At 35.0% G+C, this 17,760-nt stretch overlaps 1 pseudogene; it reads left to right on the top strand.

Annotated features, from left to right (window-relative positions):
* Nucleotides 1–3,397: 3,397 nt before the first annotated feature.
* Nucleotides 3,398–16,803, top strand: LOC114054031 (annotated as a pseudogene).
* Nucleotides 16,804–17,760: the final 957 nt, after the last annotated feature.

Raw genomic sequence — 17,760 nt, 5'->3', positions numbered from 1 at the left:
TAGCACTAGAAACTTTTATAATAGATATAAAACAAGGATGCCCTCTTTCTCCACAATTCTCTGACATGGAAATGCTGGCAATAATAGTAAAATAAAAAAGGTAAATTAAAGGCATAAAGATAGGAAAAATGGAGACAAAACTTTTGCATCAATATTCATTAGGGAATTTGTGTATAATTTTCTTTCTGTTTTGACTCTTCCCAGTTAGGTATCAGCACCATATTCGGCAGGACCCCTTCTTCGCCTATTTTCCCATATAGTCTATATAGTATTGGGATCAATTGTAAATGTTTGATAGAATTCATTTGTAAATTCATCTGGCCCTGGAGATTTATTCCTAGGGAGTTCATTGATGGCTTATTCAATTTCTGTTTCTGAAATGAGGTTATTTACATATTTTATTTCCTCTTCTGTTAATCTGTGTAACATATATTTTTGTAAATATTCGTCCATTTCACTAAAATTGTAAAATTTGTTAGTGTATAGTTGGGCAAAATAGTTTCTAATTATTGTTTTAGTTTCCTCTTCATTGGTGGTGAATTCACCCTTTTTATTTTTAATTCTGGTAATTTGGTTTTCTTCTTTCTTTTTAATCAAATTAACCAAAGGTTTATCTATTTTATTATTTTTTTCATAAAACCATCTTTTAGTGTTATTTATTAGCTGAATAGTTTTCTTAATTTCTATTTTATTAATCTCTCCTTTGGTTTTCAATATTTCTAATTTGGTATTTAATTGGGGATTTTTCATTTGTTCTTTTTCTAGTTTTTTTTAGTTGCTTGCCCAATTCATTGATCTCTTCTTTCTCTATTTTATTCATGTAAGTATTTATAAATATAAAACTTCCTCTAAGCTCTGCTTCTGCTGCATCCCATAAGTTTTGGTATGTTGTCTCATTATTGTCATTCTCTTTGATGAAATTATTGATTGTTTCTAAGATTTGTTGTTTGACTCATTTATTTTTTAGGATTACATAATTTAGTTTACAATTAGTTTTTAGTCTATCTCTCCGTGGTCCTTTATTATATATAATTTTCATTGCACCATGATCTGAAAAGTGTGCATTTAATATTTCCCACTTTCTGCACTGGATTGTGAGGTTTTTATTCCCTAGTACATGGTCAACTTTTGTGTATGTGCCACATACTGCTGAGAAAAAGGTATATTCCTTTCTATCTCCATTCATTTTTCTACAAAGGTCTATCATACCTAACTTTTCTAAAATTCTATTCACCTCTTTAACTTCTTTCTTGTTTATTTTATGATTAGATTCATCAAATTCAGAAACGGGTGGTTGCAGTCCCCCACTAGTATAGTTTTGTTGTCTATTTCTGCCTGTAACTCACTTAAGTTCTCTAAGAATTTGAATGCTATATCATTGATGCATATTTAGTATTGGTTACACTTCATTGTCTATGGCATCTTTTAGCAAAATGTTGTTTCCTTCCTTATCTCCTTTAATTAGATCTATTTTTACTTTTGTTTTGTCTGAGATCAGGATTGCTACCCCTGTCTTTTTTTTTTTTTCATTTTGGCTGAAACATAATATATTCTGCCCATTCCATTCACATTTACAGTTATGATTCCTTATTATGTATTTCCCTCCATTCTATTTTCCTGTCCTTCCTCACTAGTGTTTTGCTTTCTTATCACCACCTCACTCAGTCTGACTTCCCTTCTCTCACCACACACTTTTTTTTCCCCTTTCCCTTCTTACTTTCCTATAGAGTAACATACATTTATATACCCGACTGAGTGGAATCACACAATTCTTATCAGCTGTCTAGTTATACATTAAATACATGTTGTCACTCTATATGTCAGATCCTCAGTCACAGAACAGTGGAAGATGTTACTCAAGTAAATTAATCATAACTATCTTGATATTCTCATTATAAATGACATCAGAAGATGTAAGAACATTTTAGCTAAATAGAAGACCAATTCACAGGTTTTCAATTAGAATTTATGCAATTGGTTTCTCTTGTCTAAAGGCAAGACAAAAACCTTATTTGATAAAGTTCTTGGTCACCTCCAGCTTAAAGTATTCAAAATAAGCAATAAAAAACATCACCAGGAAGATAACTGTAGGTTATGTACTATTATCTGTTATAGGGAATGAAATGGTAGTGGATGACTTCAATGAAAAGGCAGCATAAGTAAAATGAAGAAGAATATCTTTGGAAAAATGGTTTCAGGAAGTCACAAAAATTATCATTTCTATATATTATGAAATGAGTCAGATATCACTGCATATGATATGCAAAATAATCATAAAAAGTAAAATTGATTATATTTTGACAGTTAAGAAATGATTGGTTGGTTATAGGTGAGTCATTTCTGAATAGGTTGTCTCTGTATTACCAGTCATATTGTTAGAATAAAGATAAAAAAATTCCAAAGTAGAAAAAAAAAAACTAAAATAAGAACACATTGAATAATCAAGCAGGTAAACACAATTTAACCTATTTAAATAGGTTGTAGATCCTAAAGAATGGAAATAAATAAAGGAACAGACACTGGCTCAGACTATTACTACTTCCTAAGGAAGTTTAAACAATACAAATGAATTATCACAATGAGGAACCCAAGACAACATAGATAGAAACTATCTCAGGAGGTAAAAATTGATATTCTTGTTAGTGAAAGATTTATGACAACCATGGAATTGTAGGTTCTGAACATAAACTTTGGTATTTTGTAAGCTCTGGTATTTTGTATTTGTGTGAAAGCAAATTTTATTCATGGAAACTCCATAGACAAAGTCATAGACAAAAGCAGCTGGAAAATAAAGGGGCTTCAGTATGAAATAAAGGGGATATCTTGGGACCCCTGCAAAAAGATGTTTCTATAAATAGAATAATGAAAGTAGAGGGGCTGAATTGAGATGGGGTGCAGGGATGGTATAAAGCAGCAATTTAGTAATATGCTGACCTTTCTCCTACTTTGGGATTTGTAGCTGAAACATAAAAGCAGGGAGAAGCAAGGCTCTTATATCAGGCATTTGAAATAAACCTCATAATATGACCAGAGTGGAGCTTTAGAGTACTACAAAGAGGCAGGATATATTGTGCCACAGTGGAACAGTGGACATTTCTCCAAATGTACACTGGTATTCTGTATATGCTGTGTGTTCTGGGGCATTTTTGTGTTCTGGGTGGTGCTAAGTTCTCTCAGGTTTGGTGTAAAGATAACAATAAAAGAATCTGGCTGTGGTAGATATTATGAAAAGGCAAGCAAAAGCTATATCATTGAACAGATGGATGGATGGTATGAATGAATGAATAAAAAACCAGTTATTCAGTGCCTACTGGGGATATAAATACAAAACCCCAAAAGTCTCTTCCTCCAAGGTGCCAGCATTTTAACAGAGGGAGACAAATTATATAGGGAAGTAATGGTCAGGGATGGGAGTTTTGTCCTAGGGACTCACAGGTAAGTGAAAAGTGATTGTCACACCATTTTTCTGAAGCAGTAATAATATGTATTTGATTACCTTCGTAGGGCAAAAAGTGGAAAAAAAAGAAAGTGTGTATATGTGTAGGAGAGCATTACATGGTCTGCAGCAGGACACTCAGTAATGCTATCAATATGGGTAGTCAATGTTCTGAAACTGAGTAAATTAACACTCCCAGGAAAGATGGGGATGATCTCTGGAGGTCTTGTCTGAAGAATGTTGTTGCAGGTAAAGAGAAGCTGTTCAGTGGCAAGGAAGATGCAAAAACATTTGGGGTGGATGGCTACATGGGCTGGACAGAATCTGAGCCACCTCCTCTTCTAGGAGGCTGCTAAGTAGCATAGAACTCAGGATTTGGGGCCAGGATTAGATCTGAGTTCAAATTCTATCTAAAACATTTACAAAGCTATCAAATCACTTAATGCCTTGAAACTTCATTTTATTCATCTGAAAAATGAGGAGCATAATAGCACTACTCACAGAGTTGTTAGGAATCAGTGAGAACATATGTAAAGAGTTTTGTAAATCTTGAAGCACCATATAAATATTGGCAATGGTGATGATGATGATGATGATAACATGGGAGTATCTGAATCCAATGATCAAAATTATTGAGTGAAAGATGCTTTTATATGCATATGTATATGTATTTATATATGTGTATGAATCTGTCTGTTCTTGAATCAAACTTGGGAATAGTAATGAGGAACAAGAAATAACTAAATAGAAACAAAACAAAATAATAATAATAAAAAACCTTGTCGTATGAGTGAATTTATATAAAACTGAACTGAGTAACATGAGATTAACCACTAATTTCCTGGTTTGTTCATGTGTACCTATGTAAGACAATATGTCCACTGCAGAGCAATTATTTAGAAATTTAACATGGCTTACTATACTAGAGATGATATGATGGAGAAGAGTTACTTCATGAGATCCCATGAGGGTCAAAATTCTAAGTAATATCTATGGAGTAGAGGCATTCAAATAGAGATAGCAGCGGAAATTTTTCCAAATGATGGCAGAACTATTCCCAGGGAGTCTGCAATCCATTCTAAGTGTGGCTATTTTTGGGCAGGGTTAGAAATGGTAGTCTCATAGTTTCCTACGTCTGAGTAGAGGATGGGTAGGTTCAGCTTGAGTTTGAGTCTGCTGTTGACTTTGTAATCCCCTACTGAAATCCCATCAGACTTAATCAAAGTTTTGGAGGGGTAGAAAATGTGAAAATGTGTGAATTGAATGAACAACTTCCCTTTTTTTTTGGTGAGGCAATCGGGGTTAAGTGACTTGCCCAAGGTCACACAGCTAGTACGTGTCAAGTGTTTAGTCTGAGGCCGGATTTGAACTCAGGTCCTTCCTGACTTCAGGGCCGGTACTCTATCCACTGTGCAACCTAGCTGCCCCTTAACTTCACTATCTTTAACCAGAGAGTTCTTTATTCCACAGAACTTTTCTTCAAATATGTTAGAGCACTGTAATAAGAGCAGAAATAATAAAAATGATAGCTAACATTTATATAGCACTTTGAGGTTTTCAAAGCACTTTAAATATACTACTACTAAAAATAATAACTAAAAATTATTTATTCATTTATTTATTATTATTATTATTATTTTTGGTGAGGCAATTGGGTTAAGTGACTTGCCCAGAGTCACACAGCTAGTTAAGTGTTATGTGTCTCAGGCTGGATTTGAACTCAGGTTCTCCTGACTCGGGGGCCAGTGCTCTATCCACTGCATCACCTAGCTGCCCCACAGCTAACATTTATATAATGCTTACTATGTGCCAGGCACTGTGCTAAGCATGTTACAATTATTATCTCATTTGATGCTTACAACAACTCTGGGAGGTTGATGCTATTATTATACTTACTTCAACTTTACATACAAAAGAAGAAGGAAAAAAGGAAGTAATAGTCATCATTTATAGTAAATAGATGTAACCAAAGAAAGAAATGCTCACAAAATATAAAGTAGGTATTTCATGATGTTATGAAATTGAAAAGTTTTTGCTCAGACAAAATTAATAGGAAAGCAATCAGTTGGGGAAAATCTTTGTACCAAAAAATCTCTGAGAGTCTGATATCCAAGAAATATTGGCAAATAACAAAATATATAGGATCAAAAGTCATTCCATAATAGTAAATAGTAAAAAGACATGAGCAAATAGTTCTCCAAAGAACTGCAACTATTAATATGATTACTCCAAATATATGAAAGTATATATTCTCATATATTCTTCAAATATGTGAAATAATATACCAAATCACTAATAAGAGAAATCCAAGTCAAAACAATAATGAAATACAAATTAAACATCCAGTATGTAGGACAACTGAAAATAGAATTTGTTCAAGGAGTTGTGAAAATATAGATATACTAAAGTACTTTTGGTGGGGTTATGAATTGTTTTTGTTGTTGTAATTATTAAGTCATTTCAGTCATTTCCAACTCTTTCTGAGCCCATTTGAAGCTGTCTTGGCAAGGTTACTGGAGTGGTTTGCCATTTTCTTCTCCAGATCATTTTACAGATGAGGAAACTGAGGCAAACAGGGTTAAGTGACTTGCCCAAGGTCACACAACCACTAAGTGTCTGAGGGCACATTTGAACTCAGAAGATAAGTCTTCCTGATCCCAGGCCTGACACTCTATCCATTGTATCATCTAGCTGCCCTGAATGAATTAGTCCAACTATTCTTAAAATCAATATGGAATTATGTGAAGAATGTGACTAAAATATCAGTCCACACAATCCACACAACCTACTGGTATTCAAATACACCAAGGAAGTAAATGGCACACAGAAAAACCTTATAAATTACAAAATACTATTGGCAGCATGACTTTTGTGGTAGAAAGGAAAATGGAAACAAAATATGTGCTTTTTGACCAGGGAATAAAAATAAACTGCGGTACATAAATATAATGGTCTATTACTGTTATGTAAGAAATTTTAAATATGGTGAATACAGAGTAGAATGGGAAGATTTGTCTGAATCAGTGCAAATTGAAATAAGCAGCCAGTGCTGAAGCAAGAATCTCTTGCTTTGCTCATGTTTTGATCTGGGTCACAGTTCTGAGGGGCGGTCCTGGGGTGAGGAGGAGCACTGGTGAGCTTGTTGTGGTGGAGAGAAAACGCCTTGCCCCTTATCATACCACCTTGGAAGAACCGAAAATTTACAGGTCCCTGGAAGTATCTCTGAAAACAGCTGTACAAACCCCCGAAGCTTGGGACAGTACACTCTTCACATTGGAAGCAGACTTTTACCTTAACAAAGAGTTTAAAACTTAAGTAATTGGCCAGGATCATGATTAAGCAGCACAAAAAAGAGTCAGACTATATTATTTTACTTTGGTAGCAAAGAAGATCAAAACATACAACCAGAAGAAGACAACAAAGCCAAAGCTCCTACATCCAAAGCTTCCCAGAAAAATATGAATCAGTCCCAGGCCTTGGAAGAGCTCAAAAGGGATTTTGAGAAGCAAGAAAGAGAAGTAGAAGAAAAACTGAGAGTGATGCAAGAAAATCATGAAAAACAAGTCAACAGCTTGCTAAAAGAGACCCAAAAAAATACTGAAGAAAATAACACCTTAAAAAATAGCCTAACCCAAATGGCAAAAGAGATCCAAAAAACCAATGAGGAGAAGAATGCCCTAAAAACCAAAATTGGCCAAATGGAAAAGGAAGTCCAAAAGCTTACTGAAGAAAATACTTCCTTAAAAATTAGAATAGAGCAATTGGAAGCTAGCGACTTTATGAGAAATCAAGACACTGTAAAACAAATCCAAAAGAATGAAAAATTAGAAAACAATGTGAAATATCCCATTGGAAAAACAACTGACCTGGAAAATAGATCCAGGAGAGAGAATTTAAAAATTATTGGACTATCTGAAAGCCATGATCAAAAAAAGTGCCTAGACATCATCTTTCAAGAAATGATCAAGGAAAACTGTCCTGATATTTTAGAACCAGAGGGCAAAATAGAAATTGAAAGAATCAACCAATCTCCTCCTGAAAGAGATCCCCAAAGGAAAACTCCTAGGAATATTGTAGCCAAATTCCAGAGTTCCCAGGTCAAGGAGAAAATATTACAAGCAGCCAGAAAGAAACAATTCAAGTATTATGGAAACTCAATCAGGATAACACAGGATTTAGCTGCTTCTACATTAAGGGACCGCAGGGCATGGAATATAATATTCCAGAGGGCAAAGGAGATAGGATTACAACCAAGAATCACCTACCCAGCAAAACTGAGTATAACCCTGCAGGAGAAAAAATGGTCATTCAGTGTAATACAGGACTTTCAAGCATTCTTGATGAAAAGACCAGAGTTGAATAGAAAATTTGATTTTCAAATACAAGACTCGAGTGGAACATAAAGAGGTAAACAGGAAAGACAAAATCATAAGAGACTTATTAAGGATGAACTGTTTACATTCCTGCATTGAAAGATGATATTTGTAACTCATGAGACCTTTGTCAGTATTAGGGTTACCATTAAAAAAACTAAATAAAAAAATAAATTTGTGTTTTCTTACAAGGGATGATTTCCCATGAGATAGAGGGTGAATGATAACTCTGGGAAATCTTGGTGATTTAAAAATGATGAATATTTTAAATGGGTTTTAAAATAAATATGGACATAACACATCATTCAGGACCTCAGAGCTGAGCTCACATGGCCCCAATTCAGTCTTTGTGTTCCTTTTCTGCTAACACATTATTCCTTCAATCCCTACATGGAGTTCAGCCCTTCATGAGTGTCAGAATTTGGCTCTTGTCTCTCTAAGGCTCACTCTTCTGTTTCTTGCTCTATACCTCAATACTACTCTTGCAAGCAATGAGGCTTATGGAACAACTGAACAGAAGAACAGGCTTATTAACTAAAGGAATAAAACAAAAGAAAGCAATAAATGTAATCCCCTTTTCCTTGAACTTCTTTGTCCCTGAAAAGCTGTCTTAGACTATACAGAGAAGTTTTGCCTGTCCTACACCACTAACTTCTAGACAGAACAGCCTTTAGTGTACACACACACACACACACACACACACATACACACACACACACACCCCTTTGTGTAAGAAAATCCACAATTATTTCTACCAAACAATTAAAAGCCCTTTCAAACAAATGTCATCAAAAAGGTCAGTGCTGGATATAAAGTTATTTCTATAATCCGGGTAATCTGTTACAGAGAAAGCCTTACAGTGATTAACCCTATATAGCATAGATTTCCTTTGTTTCCTGTCCATGGTAGAACCACTTTTCCACTTTTCCAAAAGAAAATAACTCAGCTATGTGCTGTTTGTTTGCCTTGTGGTTTGTGAAAATCATTGAACTGAGTCCTTCATGGGTTATTTGGTCTTTTTACCAAATAATAATTGTTACCTAAGCAAAACTCATCTAAATGCCCAAACCATTCACAGAAACTAAACACTCAAAGAGAGAAAAGAGCCTGAAGGAGGGAAGAGGTATGTATGAAAGGTATGTGTGTGATGTATTCTTCTTTCCTTTACCCTCCCCTTCTGTCTTCAGAGCATTTCATTTCACTCAGTAAATCAATAAAGTTACACTAGACATCAACTCTGTTTCTTCAGTGTGCCCCATGTGCTAGGAATATAACAAAAGCAATGCAGTTTCAGAGAGGATGCATGGTGTAGTGGCACATAACCTGAACTTGGAGTCATCAGTCCTCGACTCAAGTTGCAGCATTGACACTTACTAGGCAAACAAGCCCAAGAAATCTCCCATCCTAAGTGACCCCTTATTCCCTCATCTTTAAAACTGATAATAACAATATTAATAATAATAAAGCAATAACAATAAGTAGGTGACTCCTACAAGAAACAAGCATTTCTTAAGCTGGAGATACAAAAACAAACAAATGATAGCTTGTGGGAAAGTGGCGAGAGATGGAATATCCGGGTCATGGAATTACTAAAAGCCCTCTTTTGTTTGGAATGTAGAATAGATTCTAGGGGAGTGAGGTGAAAGAAGGCTAGAAAGGAATTTCAATCAATCAGTCAAGCAAGTGAGCATTTATTAAGTGCCCACTATGTGCTGGCACTGTCCTAGACTCTGGGGATATAAAGTCATTCAAATGAAAGAGTCCTTGTCTTTTAAAAGTTTATATTCCAATTATAATGGGGAAGATCAAATGCACATAAATGGATATATGCAGAACACATATAAAACAGGTACCAGGTAACTTGAAAAGAGGAAAGTACCAGGGGAGACCAGGAAGAGCCTCACCCAGAAAATAACCCTTGAACTGAGTCTCAAAGAAAAGCAGGGATTCCAAGAAGTGGAGGTGGTAAGGGAATGCATTCCAGACAAAGGGGATCACCAATGCAAATACATGGAAAAATGCATGGAGACAGTAGATACAGTAGGCATGTATCATACATTATGTATACATGCATGATATTACACATATATTCATTACATGTAAACATGTACAGTGTGAATATAAACATCTGCATATGCATATGTGCATGTGTATGTGTATATATGCATTGCTATGTGCATTTACATATATATACATTAATAATTGTGAACTTTAATTATTACCAACATATTATTTTAAACGAAAGTCATCAAGTTTTCCATAATGGGCTTTTATCTATTCCTTGTTTTAAATCAAATGAATTGTTTCTTGTAGGAGTCACCTATTTAAAAAAGCTCCACAGTGGCTGAAGTCTGTTTTTTTCTCTGAGGGAGTATGTTGTTTATGGTAGTTTGGGACAGAGGTTAATTAATCCACATTTTAGATGGAACCACCACCAGCTTCTGACATTTTACTCACCATTCATATCATTCTCTTTATAGAAAACCTATGATACCTGTGTGAATTTCCTTAAGCAGGATTCATCTGACTTCTCCTAGACATAGCTGAAGCTTTTCATTATGCCTTCCATGTTTATAGGGTAATCAATTCTGTTATTTCATATTCCTGAATAGCATTTATTCAGAACCAGAAATTTGTTTATGCAATTTTATTTGATCCATTTCTTTACCTCTCCAAAAGGTTTATTTCTTTTAAATGTAGATAGTAAATACAGCATAATTACTTTATAAAGTCATAAAATTAGCAGAAAGAGGATATAATGATAAGCAATAATCACCAGAAAGCCACCTCATTATGATTGTTGTAGCATTTGATAGGAGTTTTGCCTAAGGCATTGCCAAGGGTTTCATTTATTTCAAAAGGATAAAGACAAGGGAATCTGCACATTACATATTAAATATTATTATGCAATCATGGTATATAGGGGTGCAAAATTTATATTCTCTTGTACATTCTCTCTAACCTGATGAAGCTTTCTGGTGACCACAGGGACACCATTAGCCACTGTATTCTGTAAATCTAACAGAGGCTTATGGCAAAGAGCAGGCGATTGCCTACATCTTTGCAACACCTGATTTCCATATGACAAGACATTTACTATTATCTGTTATTTTTTTAATTGCAAAGCTGATGAGTTTAAGTCAACATATTTCCTTACTGCTCCTTCTGCTTGTCAGCTGTAGCTGGATTGATAAAATGCAAATGAACAAATCATTAACGAGTACTGGTTATGAATCTCTCAGGCAGTTCAGGACCCTATCAAATCCTGCACCTATTACTTTGTGTGATTGATGTACTATTGTAAGTGATTGTTCCTGATCTTATTAAATCTTATTGATTTTTCCCAGTTTCTATTTTATGCAGGACCAGGTTTAGACTATTATGAATGTTGCTGAACACTGTTAATCAAGCTTACACAGCTATTTTGATGGCAAACAATTAGAACTCTGCAGCTATACCTTGCAATTAGCTTCAGGGATATGGACCTCAGCACCGTAATAATGAAAAGAGACCTCCTTCAAGCAAGGTAATGAGATTTACAATTATGACCCCAAATAACCTCTGAGAAATAACCAATCTACAAACTTAGATGTATTTATCAATAATATGTTCTCTTTTTTATGAAAATGTATTTTTAACTTTTTTCTGGCAATTTTTTCTCAGCAAAATCATTGTTTCTAGCAGTGCACAGCACTGCAAATAAACCTCAGAAAATAAAGTTTAAACATCATCACTATTTGAAATCAGCGTGCTATTAAAAGTATTCTTGAGTGGTGTACTGTAGAAACAGAGATTCTAAATATTAGCAAGAAATACTAAAGTATGTATACGTGAGTATTATGTGTGAACTTGCTATATTTTATAATGTTCCATGCTAAGCATGGTTGTAAGTAGTATACAGCATGTAAATACAAATGCTATTAGGGTAAAGTGTTAAGAGTCATACCTACTGTTAGATGACATTTCACTATAGTTCAATTTAAATCCATCTAAATAAGTAAGTAAATAAATAAATTAACAAATAAAAGGCTTCACCATCCTATAGGAACAAATTGTTATTCTCCTGGATAGATTGTACTACCAACAGAAGTTATGGCCCTTTTCTATTTTCCTTTAGTTTCAAACACTTTCCCATCTTGATTTTTGAGATAACTTTAATTCATACTTTACTGAGTTCAGCATCCTATAGGGAGACCACCCTCCTCTCCACATTAAAATATCTATGTTCACCCATTCCCTTTCTCTTCCTTCTGGTATTGGAGGCAGAGGAGTCCTTGTTTTCAAGGCCAATCCCTCCAACTTTACATTTTGGCCCATTTGCTCCTGAATTTTTTAGGGTTATACTCCATTGATTATTACACCTCTACCATCTTCAATAATTTTTCCCCCTAGTTCCTTTCTTCCTCCAAAAATGTACAAGTATCCCTAATTTCTGAAGAAACAATACTAATAATTTGCATGAGCCCAGTGTCTCCTCTAGCTACCAGCCTATGATTATGCTTACCTGAACTGCCAGATTTCTTCAATTAGAAGTCTATGCCTCCTGCTTCTACTTTGTGTTATTCGCCCACTCCTTAGCTCATTATAATCTGATATGCATTTTGATCATTCTACTAAAACTGAACTCTTAAAAGCTGCTGAGGTTCTTCTAACTGCCAGATCCAATAACCTTTGTTTAGTTTTGAATGAATAAATGAACGCATAAATGTCAAGCACTGTTTGGGATAAAAATACAAAAGTAAAGGAGAGACCCGGCCATCAAGGAATGCATATTCTAATGGACAAAACAAGGTGCTCAGAGAAATGGTGGCTAGGAAAAAATACTTTGATCCAGAAAATTACTGGCAGTGGTGGCAATAGGGGAGAAGATCAAACAACCTTATCAGGAAAAATAGAAGAGTTGATTTGATCATATTATGATCCCATACCTAAAGGGAACAGGGGTGGGAAGCATGCATGACTTTTCATTTTTTTTAAACCACTTTCTCTCTCGGTCCTTCTGTCTGTGTTTTTCCACACCACACACATATATGTGCACACACACACATACATAATCACTGTGGGCTCATCCACCCCTTTTTTGAAATTTCCTCTGATATGTTTTTCATGGTATTACACCAAACTAGTAATTCTTCCTACATCTTCAACTTGTCTTTATCTATCTTTTTTGATGCTTCCACCACAAATGTAATTACACTAAATTTCAATCTTCTTTGTTCTATGGCTTTAGCTTTTTTCCTTTCTAATATCTATTCTTTTTTTAAAGAGATTTTTATTAACGTTCTTTTAAAAATAATATCATTTCCCTTTCTTAGTCTTCACCACCCCTTGGAACAACCAACTCTTGTGAGAAATAGCCAAGTAAAAGAAATCAACACATCAGTTACATCTGATCATGTATTAATATATGCCTCATTTCACATTTAAAACTATTGCTTCACTCTGTCTTCTGAAACAATAGTTGGTCACTTCATTGATCATCATTTCAATGATATTTTTCCTTTATATTTCTGTGGTCATCATTTAAACTTTTCTCTGAGTTCTGTTTATTTTAATCTCTATCATTCACACAAATCTTCCCAAGTTTTTCTGAATTCATCTTATTTGTCATTTCTTATGGCACAAATATAGCACAATTTGCTCTGCTATATTCCAATCATGGCCATCTGTTTTTCTTTTCCATTTTTTTTGGTTACCACACACATATACACATGTCTATATATCTATATACACTACAGTATGTATATATAACATATATTTCTATATGTGCTACAGTGTATATGCATATATACACACACACATATACATAATATATTTAATGCCTAGTAATGAATGGCTAGTTTCCTTTGTTTGATTGTTTTTAATCTCCTTGGGTTAAATGTTTAGTAACTGTACTACTTGGCCAAATGGTACTTATTGTTTAGTGACTTCTTGAAATATGATTTCTACTTTCTGAAACAATTGGACTAATTCACATCTCCACCCATAATTTGCCTATATTCCCAAAGTCCCTCCAACACTTACCATTTTAATCTTTTGTCATCTTTGCTAATCTGATGTGTCTCAGAGTTGTTTTAATTTTTATTTCTCTTATTATTAGTGATTTCTGGCATTCTTTCATCCTAATTGTTGATAGCTTGAATTTTTCTGTGGAAAAACTACTGTGTTAATACCCTTTAAAACTACTTATCTATTGGGGAATTACTAATGTCTAATTAGACCTTTATCAGAGATACTTGTTATGAAGATTTCCTCTCATTTAACAGTTTCTCTTCTTATTTTAGCTGCATTGATTTTGTTTATGAAAAAAGCTTTTCAATTTTATATAATAAAAATTATAAATTTCTTCTTTCATAATCACCTACATCTATTGTTTAGCTTAAAATCCCTCCCCTGCATCTATTCCTAATTTCCATCTACTGCTTTCTAGTCTTACCAACAATATTTTGTCAGAGTCCTTTGGTAGTTGGAACTTTAGATTTATTGAGCATTAGGTGATTGTTTGGTTGCTTTCAAATCATGCCTATCAGATGCTTACCTAACCATTTACATTGATTAACTTTTCAAATTTTTTAACCAGTACTCAGTAGTTTTGATGATTATTGCTTTGTTCCCATCAATCCTCATTACTTTAATTCTTTAATTATAACCCTTACAAAAAATGCATCCCAAAGCCATTTCCTGTCATACTCTCTCCTGAACTTTATTCCCATATCTTTAGCTTCTGGATATACTTCATCATTAGAGAATTCAAATTCAACATATATAAAACCAGCTTTCTTATTTTACTTCTTAAACCAACTTCTTTTCCTAACCTCCTTGCTTGACCCAACAGTCTTATAAGTCTACCAGGCATTTAGGCTCAAAATATTGTATCTACCTTTGATTTCTCTGTTTTCATCAGTCTCAGATGTAAGTTCTACGAATTCTCCAAGTTATATGAATTCTTCCTTTGAAATTTCTCTTATATCTGTCTTTTCCTTCTTTTCCACTTCCACTTTTACCATCCAGTTTATTCCTTTATAAACTCATACCACACTTAATCTAATAGCTTCCCAGATGTCCTTCCTAAATGTTCAGTGCCATAGCTCCTCCCAACTATTCTACACAAACACTTCCATAATAACCAGATTACTGATCCTGAAACATTATTTGAATAAAACTTCCCTAAAATGAAGTCTATACCAGCAGCTTTACCACCCACTCACTCTTTTTTATTTTTTTATTTGGGGGGATAGAATGACAGATCCAGGATAACAATAAAGAAAACTAGTAAAGAATCTCCTGTAACCAATACAGTTGACAACTGCACTGTAATTTATAGCCTTAGTTGCCTACAACACTGAGAAGTTGGGTAACTTGGTCACTGTAACACAGCCAGTTTATTTCTTATGTGTGACTAGGCTGTCTCTCTAGCCAGTATCCTATACTGCTTCTTCAATCCTCAGTCCTCAATAATCTGGCCATAATTATATCTGCTCTAACAACTTCAGTGATTTTCCACTGGGTACAGTACACAAGTTGAGGTCTATAACCTTGCATTAAGGGCTTCATAGAAATTGTATCTAAACTATCTTTCTGACCTTATCCCCAACAATTCCCCCAATTCAGTCTCTTCTTTACTGTATTACTCCACTGCTGCTCTGTGAAACTGTACTATAGCTGAATACCTTACATTATTCCTTGGTTCTATTATTTTTGATGTCTTGATAATTTTTTTTAAAAATTATATATTTTTCCAATTACATATAAAAACAATTTTAACATTCTTTTTTTTTCACTTTGAGTTCCAAATTCTCTCCCTCGCTTCCTCTCCTCTGCCCTCCTTAAAAGGCAACATGTGCTGTCACAGAAAACACATTTCCATATTAGCCACACTGTGAAAGAAAACAAAGAACAAAAAAAAAAACAAAGAAAGAAAGAAAAAAAAGAAAGTTAAAAAATATGCTTCGATATGTATTCAGACCATCAGTTCTTTCTCCGGAGGAGGACAACAGTTTTCATTATAAGACCTCAGAAACTGTCTTGGAGTTCCACTTCTGGGAACCAAGATGGCAGAGTAAGAAGTAAGCTGATCTCACCCTCTCTTACTGACCTCTGAAAACCCAGAAAGTATCACCCCAGTGCTTCCTTGGTCCTCCACAAACATGGCAATACTCTGGTGGATGTTCTGCCCCCAGAAGCTAATATCTGCATCATGTTGCTGACTCATGTCATGTATGCTGATATTGGTGGCATGGATATTCAGAAGCAGTAGGTGAGGTAGGCTGTGGAACTCCCATTGACCCACTTTGAGCTCTATAAACAGGTTGGAATTGACTCACCATGAGGGGTCCTTATGTACAGACCCCGGCTGTGAAAAGCCTATGTTGGCAAAAGCTGTGGCCTATCACACAACAGCTGCATTTATCAGGGTTGTGCAGCTGTTGTGGGTTCAGAATTTGTGCAGAAGTACCTAGGTGAGGGAACTCGAATAATTCGGGATGTTTTCCACTTGGCCAAAGAGAATGCACCTGCCATCATTTTCATTGATGAGATTGATGCCATTGTTATCAAGCTATTTGATGCCCAAACTGGGGATGACCATGAGGTTCAGAGGATCCTGCTTGAGCTTTTGAATCATATGGATAGATTTGACCAGAATGTCAATGTCAAGGTGATCATGGCCACAAATCTGGCAGACACACTGGATCCTGCCTTACTCAGGCCTGGTCAGCTTTACTGTAAGATTGAGTTTCTACTGCCTAATCATCAACAGAAAAGATTAATTTTTCTACTATCACCAGCAAGATGAACCTCTCAGAGGAGGTTGGTCTGGAAGATTATGTAGCCTGCCCAGATAGGATTTCTGGAGTTGATATTAATTCTATCTGTCAGGAGGGTGGAATATTAGCTGTTCATGATAATTGATACATTGTGCTGGTCAAAGATTTTGAGAAGGCATACAAAACAGTCATTATGAAGGATCAGCAAGAACATGAATTCTACAAATGACCTCTGATTAAGTCCAGGAGCTTCTTCCATTTTACTCTCCTCAGGTACCCCTACATGTCCCAGGGGCCAGTCCCCTTCTTTCTCCATGTATGGAATAGTTTTCTTCAATAAATCATGAGATTGAATAAAAAAAAAGTAAAGAAAAGGAAAAAAAAAGTAGTAAGTGTAAAGAGGAAGAAAAGGGAGGGGGCTAATAAAAGGGAGAGTGGACTGATGGAGGCAGTGGTCAAAAGCAAAACACTAGTGAGAAGGGAATGGGAGAAAGGACAAAGAAAAGTATAAATGGGGGGGGCAGAATAGGATGGAGAGAAAGACACAGATAGTAATCATAACTGTGAATGTGAATGGGATGAACTCTCCCATAAAATGGAAATGGATAGTAGAATGGATTAAAAACCACAATCCTACAATAATGTTGTTTTCAAGAAACTCATTTGAAACAGAGGGATACACACAGGATAAAGGTAAAAGGCTGGAGTAGAATATATTATATGTCAGCTGAAGTAAAAAAAAAGCAAGGGTAGCAATCCTGATCTCAGACAAAGCAAAAGCAAAAATATATCTTATTAGAAGAGATAAGAGAGGAAACTACATCCTACTAAAAGGCACCATAGGCAATGAAGTAATATCATTACTAAATATATATGCACCAAGTGATATAGCATCCAAATTCTTGGAGGAGTAGTTCAAGGAGTTACAGGAAGAAACAGACAACAAAACTATATTAGTGGGGGACCTCAACCTCCCCCTCTCTGAACTAGATAAATCTAACCACAAAATAAACAAGAAAGAAGTTAAAGAGGTGAATAGAACATTAGAAAAGTTAGGTATGACAGACAGCTGGAGAAAACTGAATAGGGATAAAAAGGAATATACTTTTTTTCTCAGCAGTACATGGCACATACACAAAAATTGACCATGTACTAGGGCATGAAAACCTCACAATCTCATGTAGAA

The sequence above is a fragment of the Vombatus ursinus genome, unplaced genomic scaffold (assembly GCF_900497805.2).
Source record: "Vombatus ursinus unplaced genomic scaffold, bare-nosed wombat genome assembly UNPS02014812.1, whole genome shotgun sequence".
Taxonomy (NCBI): Eukaryota; Metazoa; Chordata; class Mammalia; order Diprotodontia; family Vombatidae; genus Vombatus; species Vombatus ursinus.
Note: the sequence above shows the minus strand (reverse complement) of the source record. Positions and strands in the feature narration are given on the sequence as shown.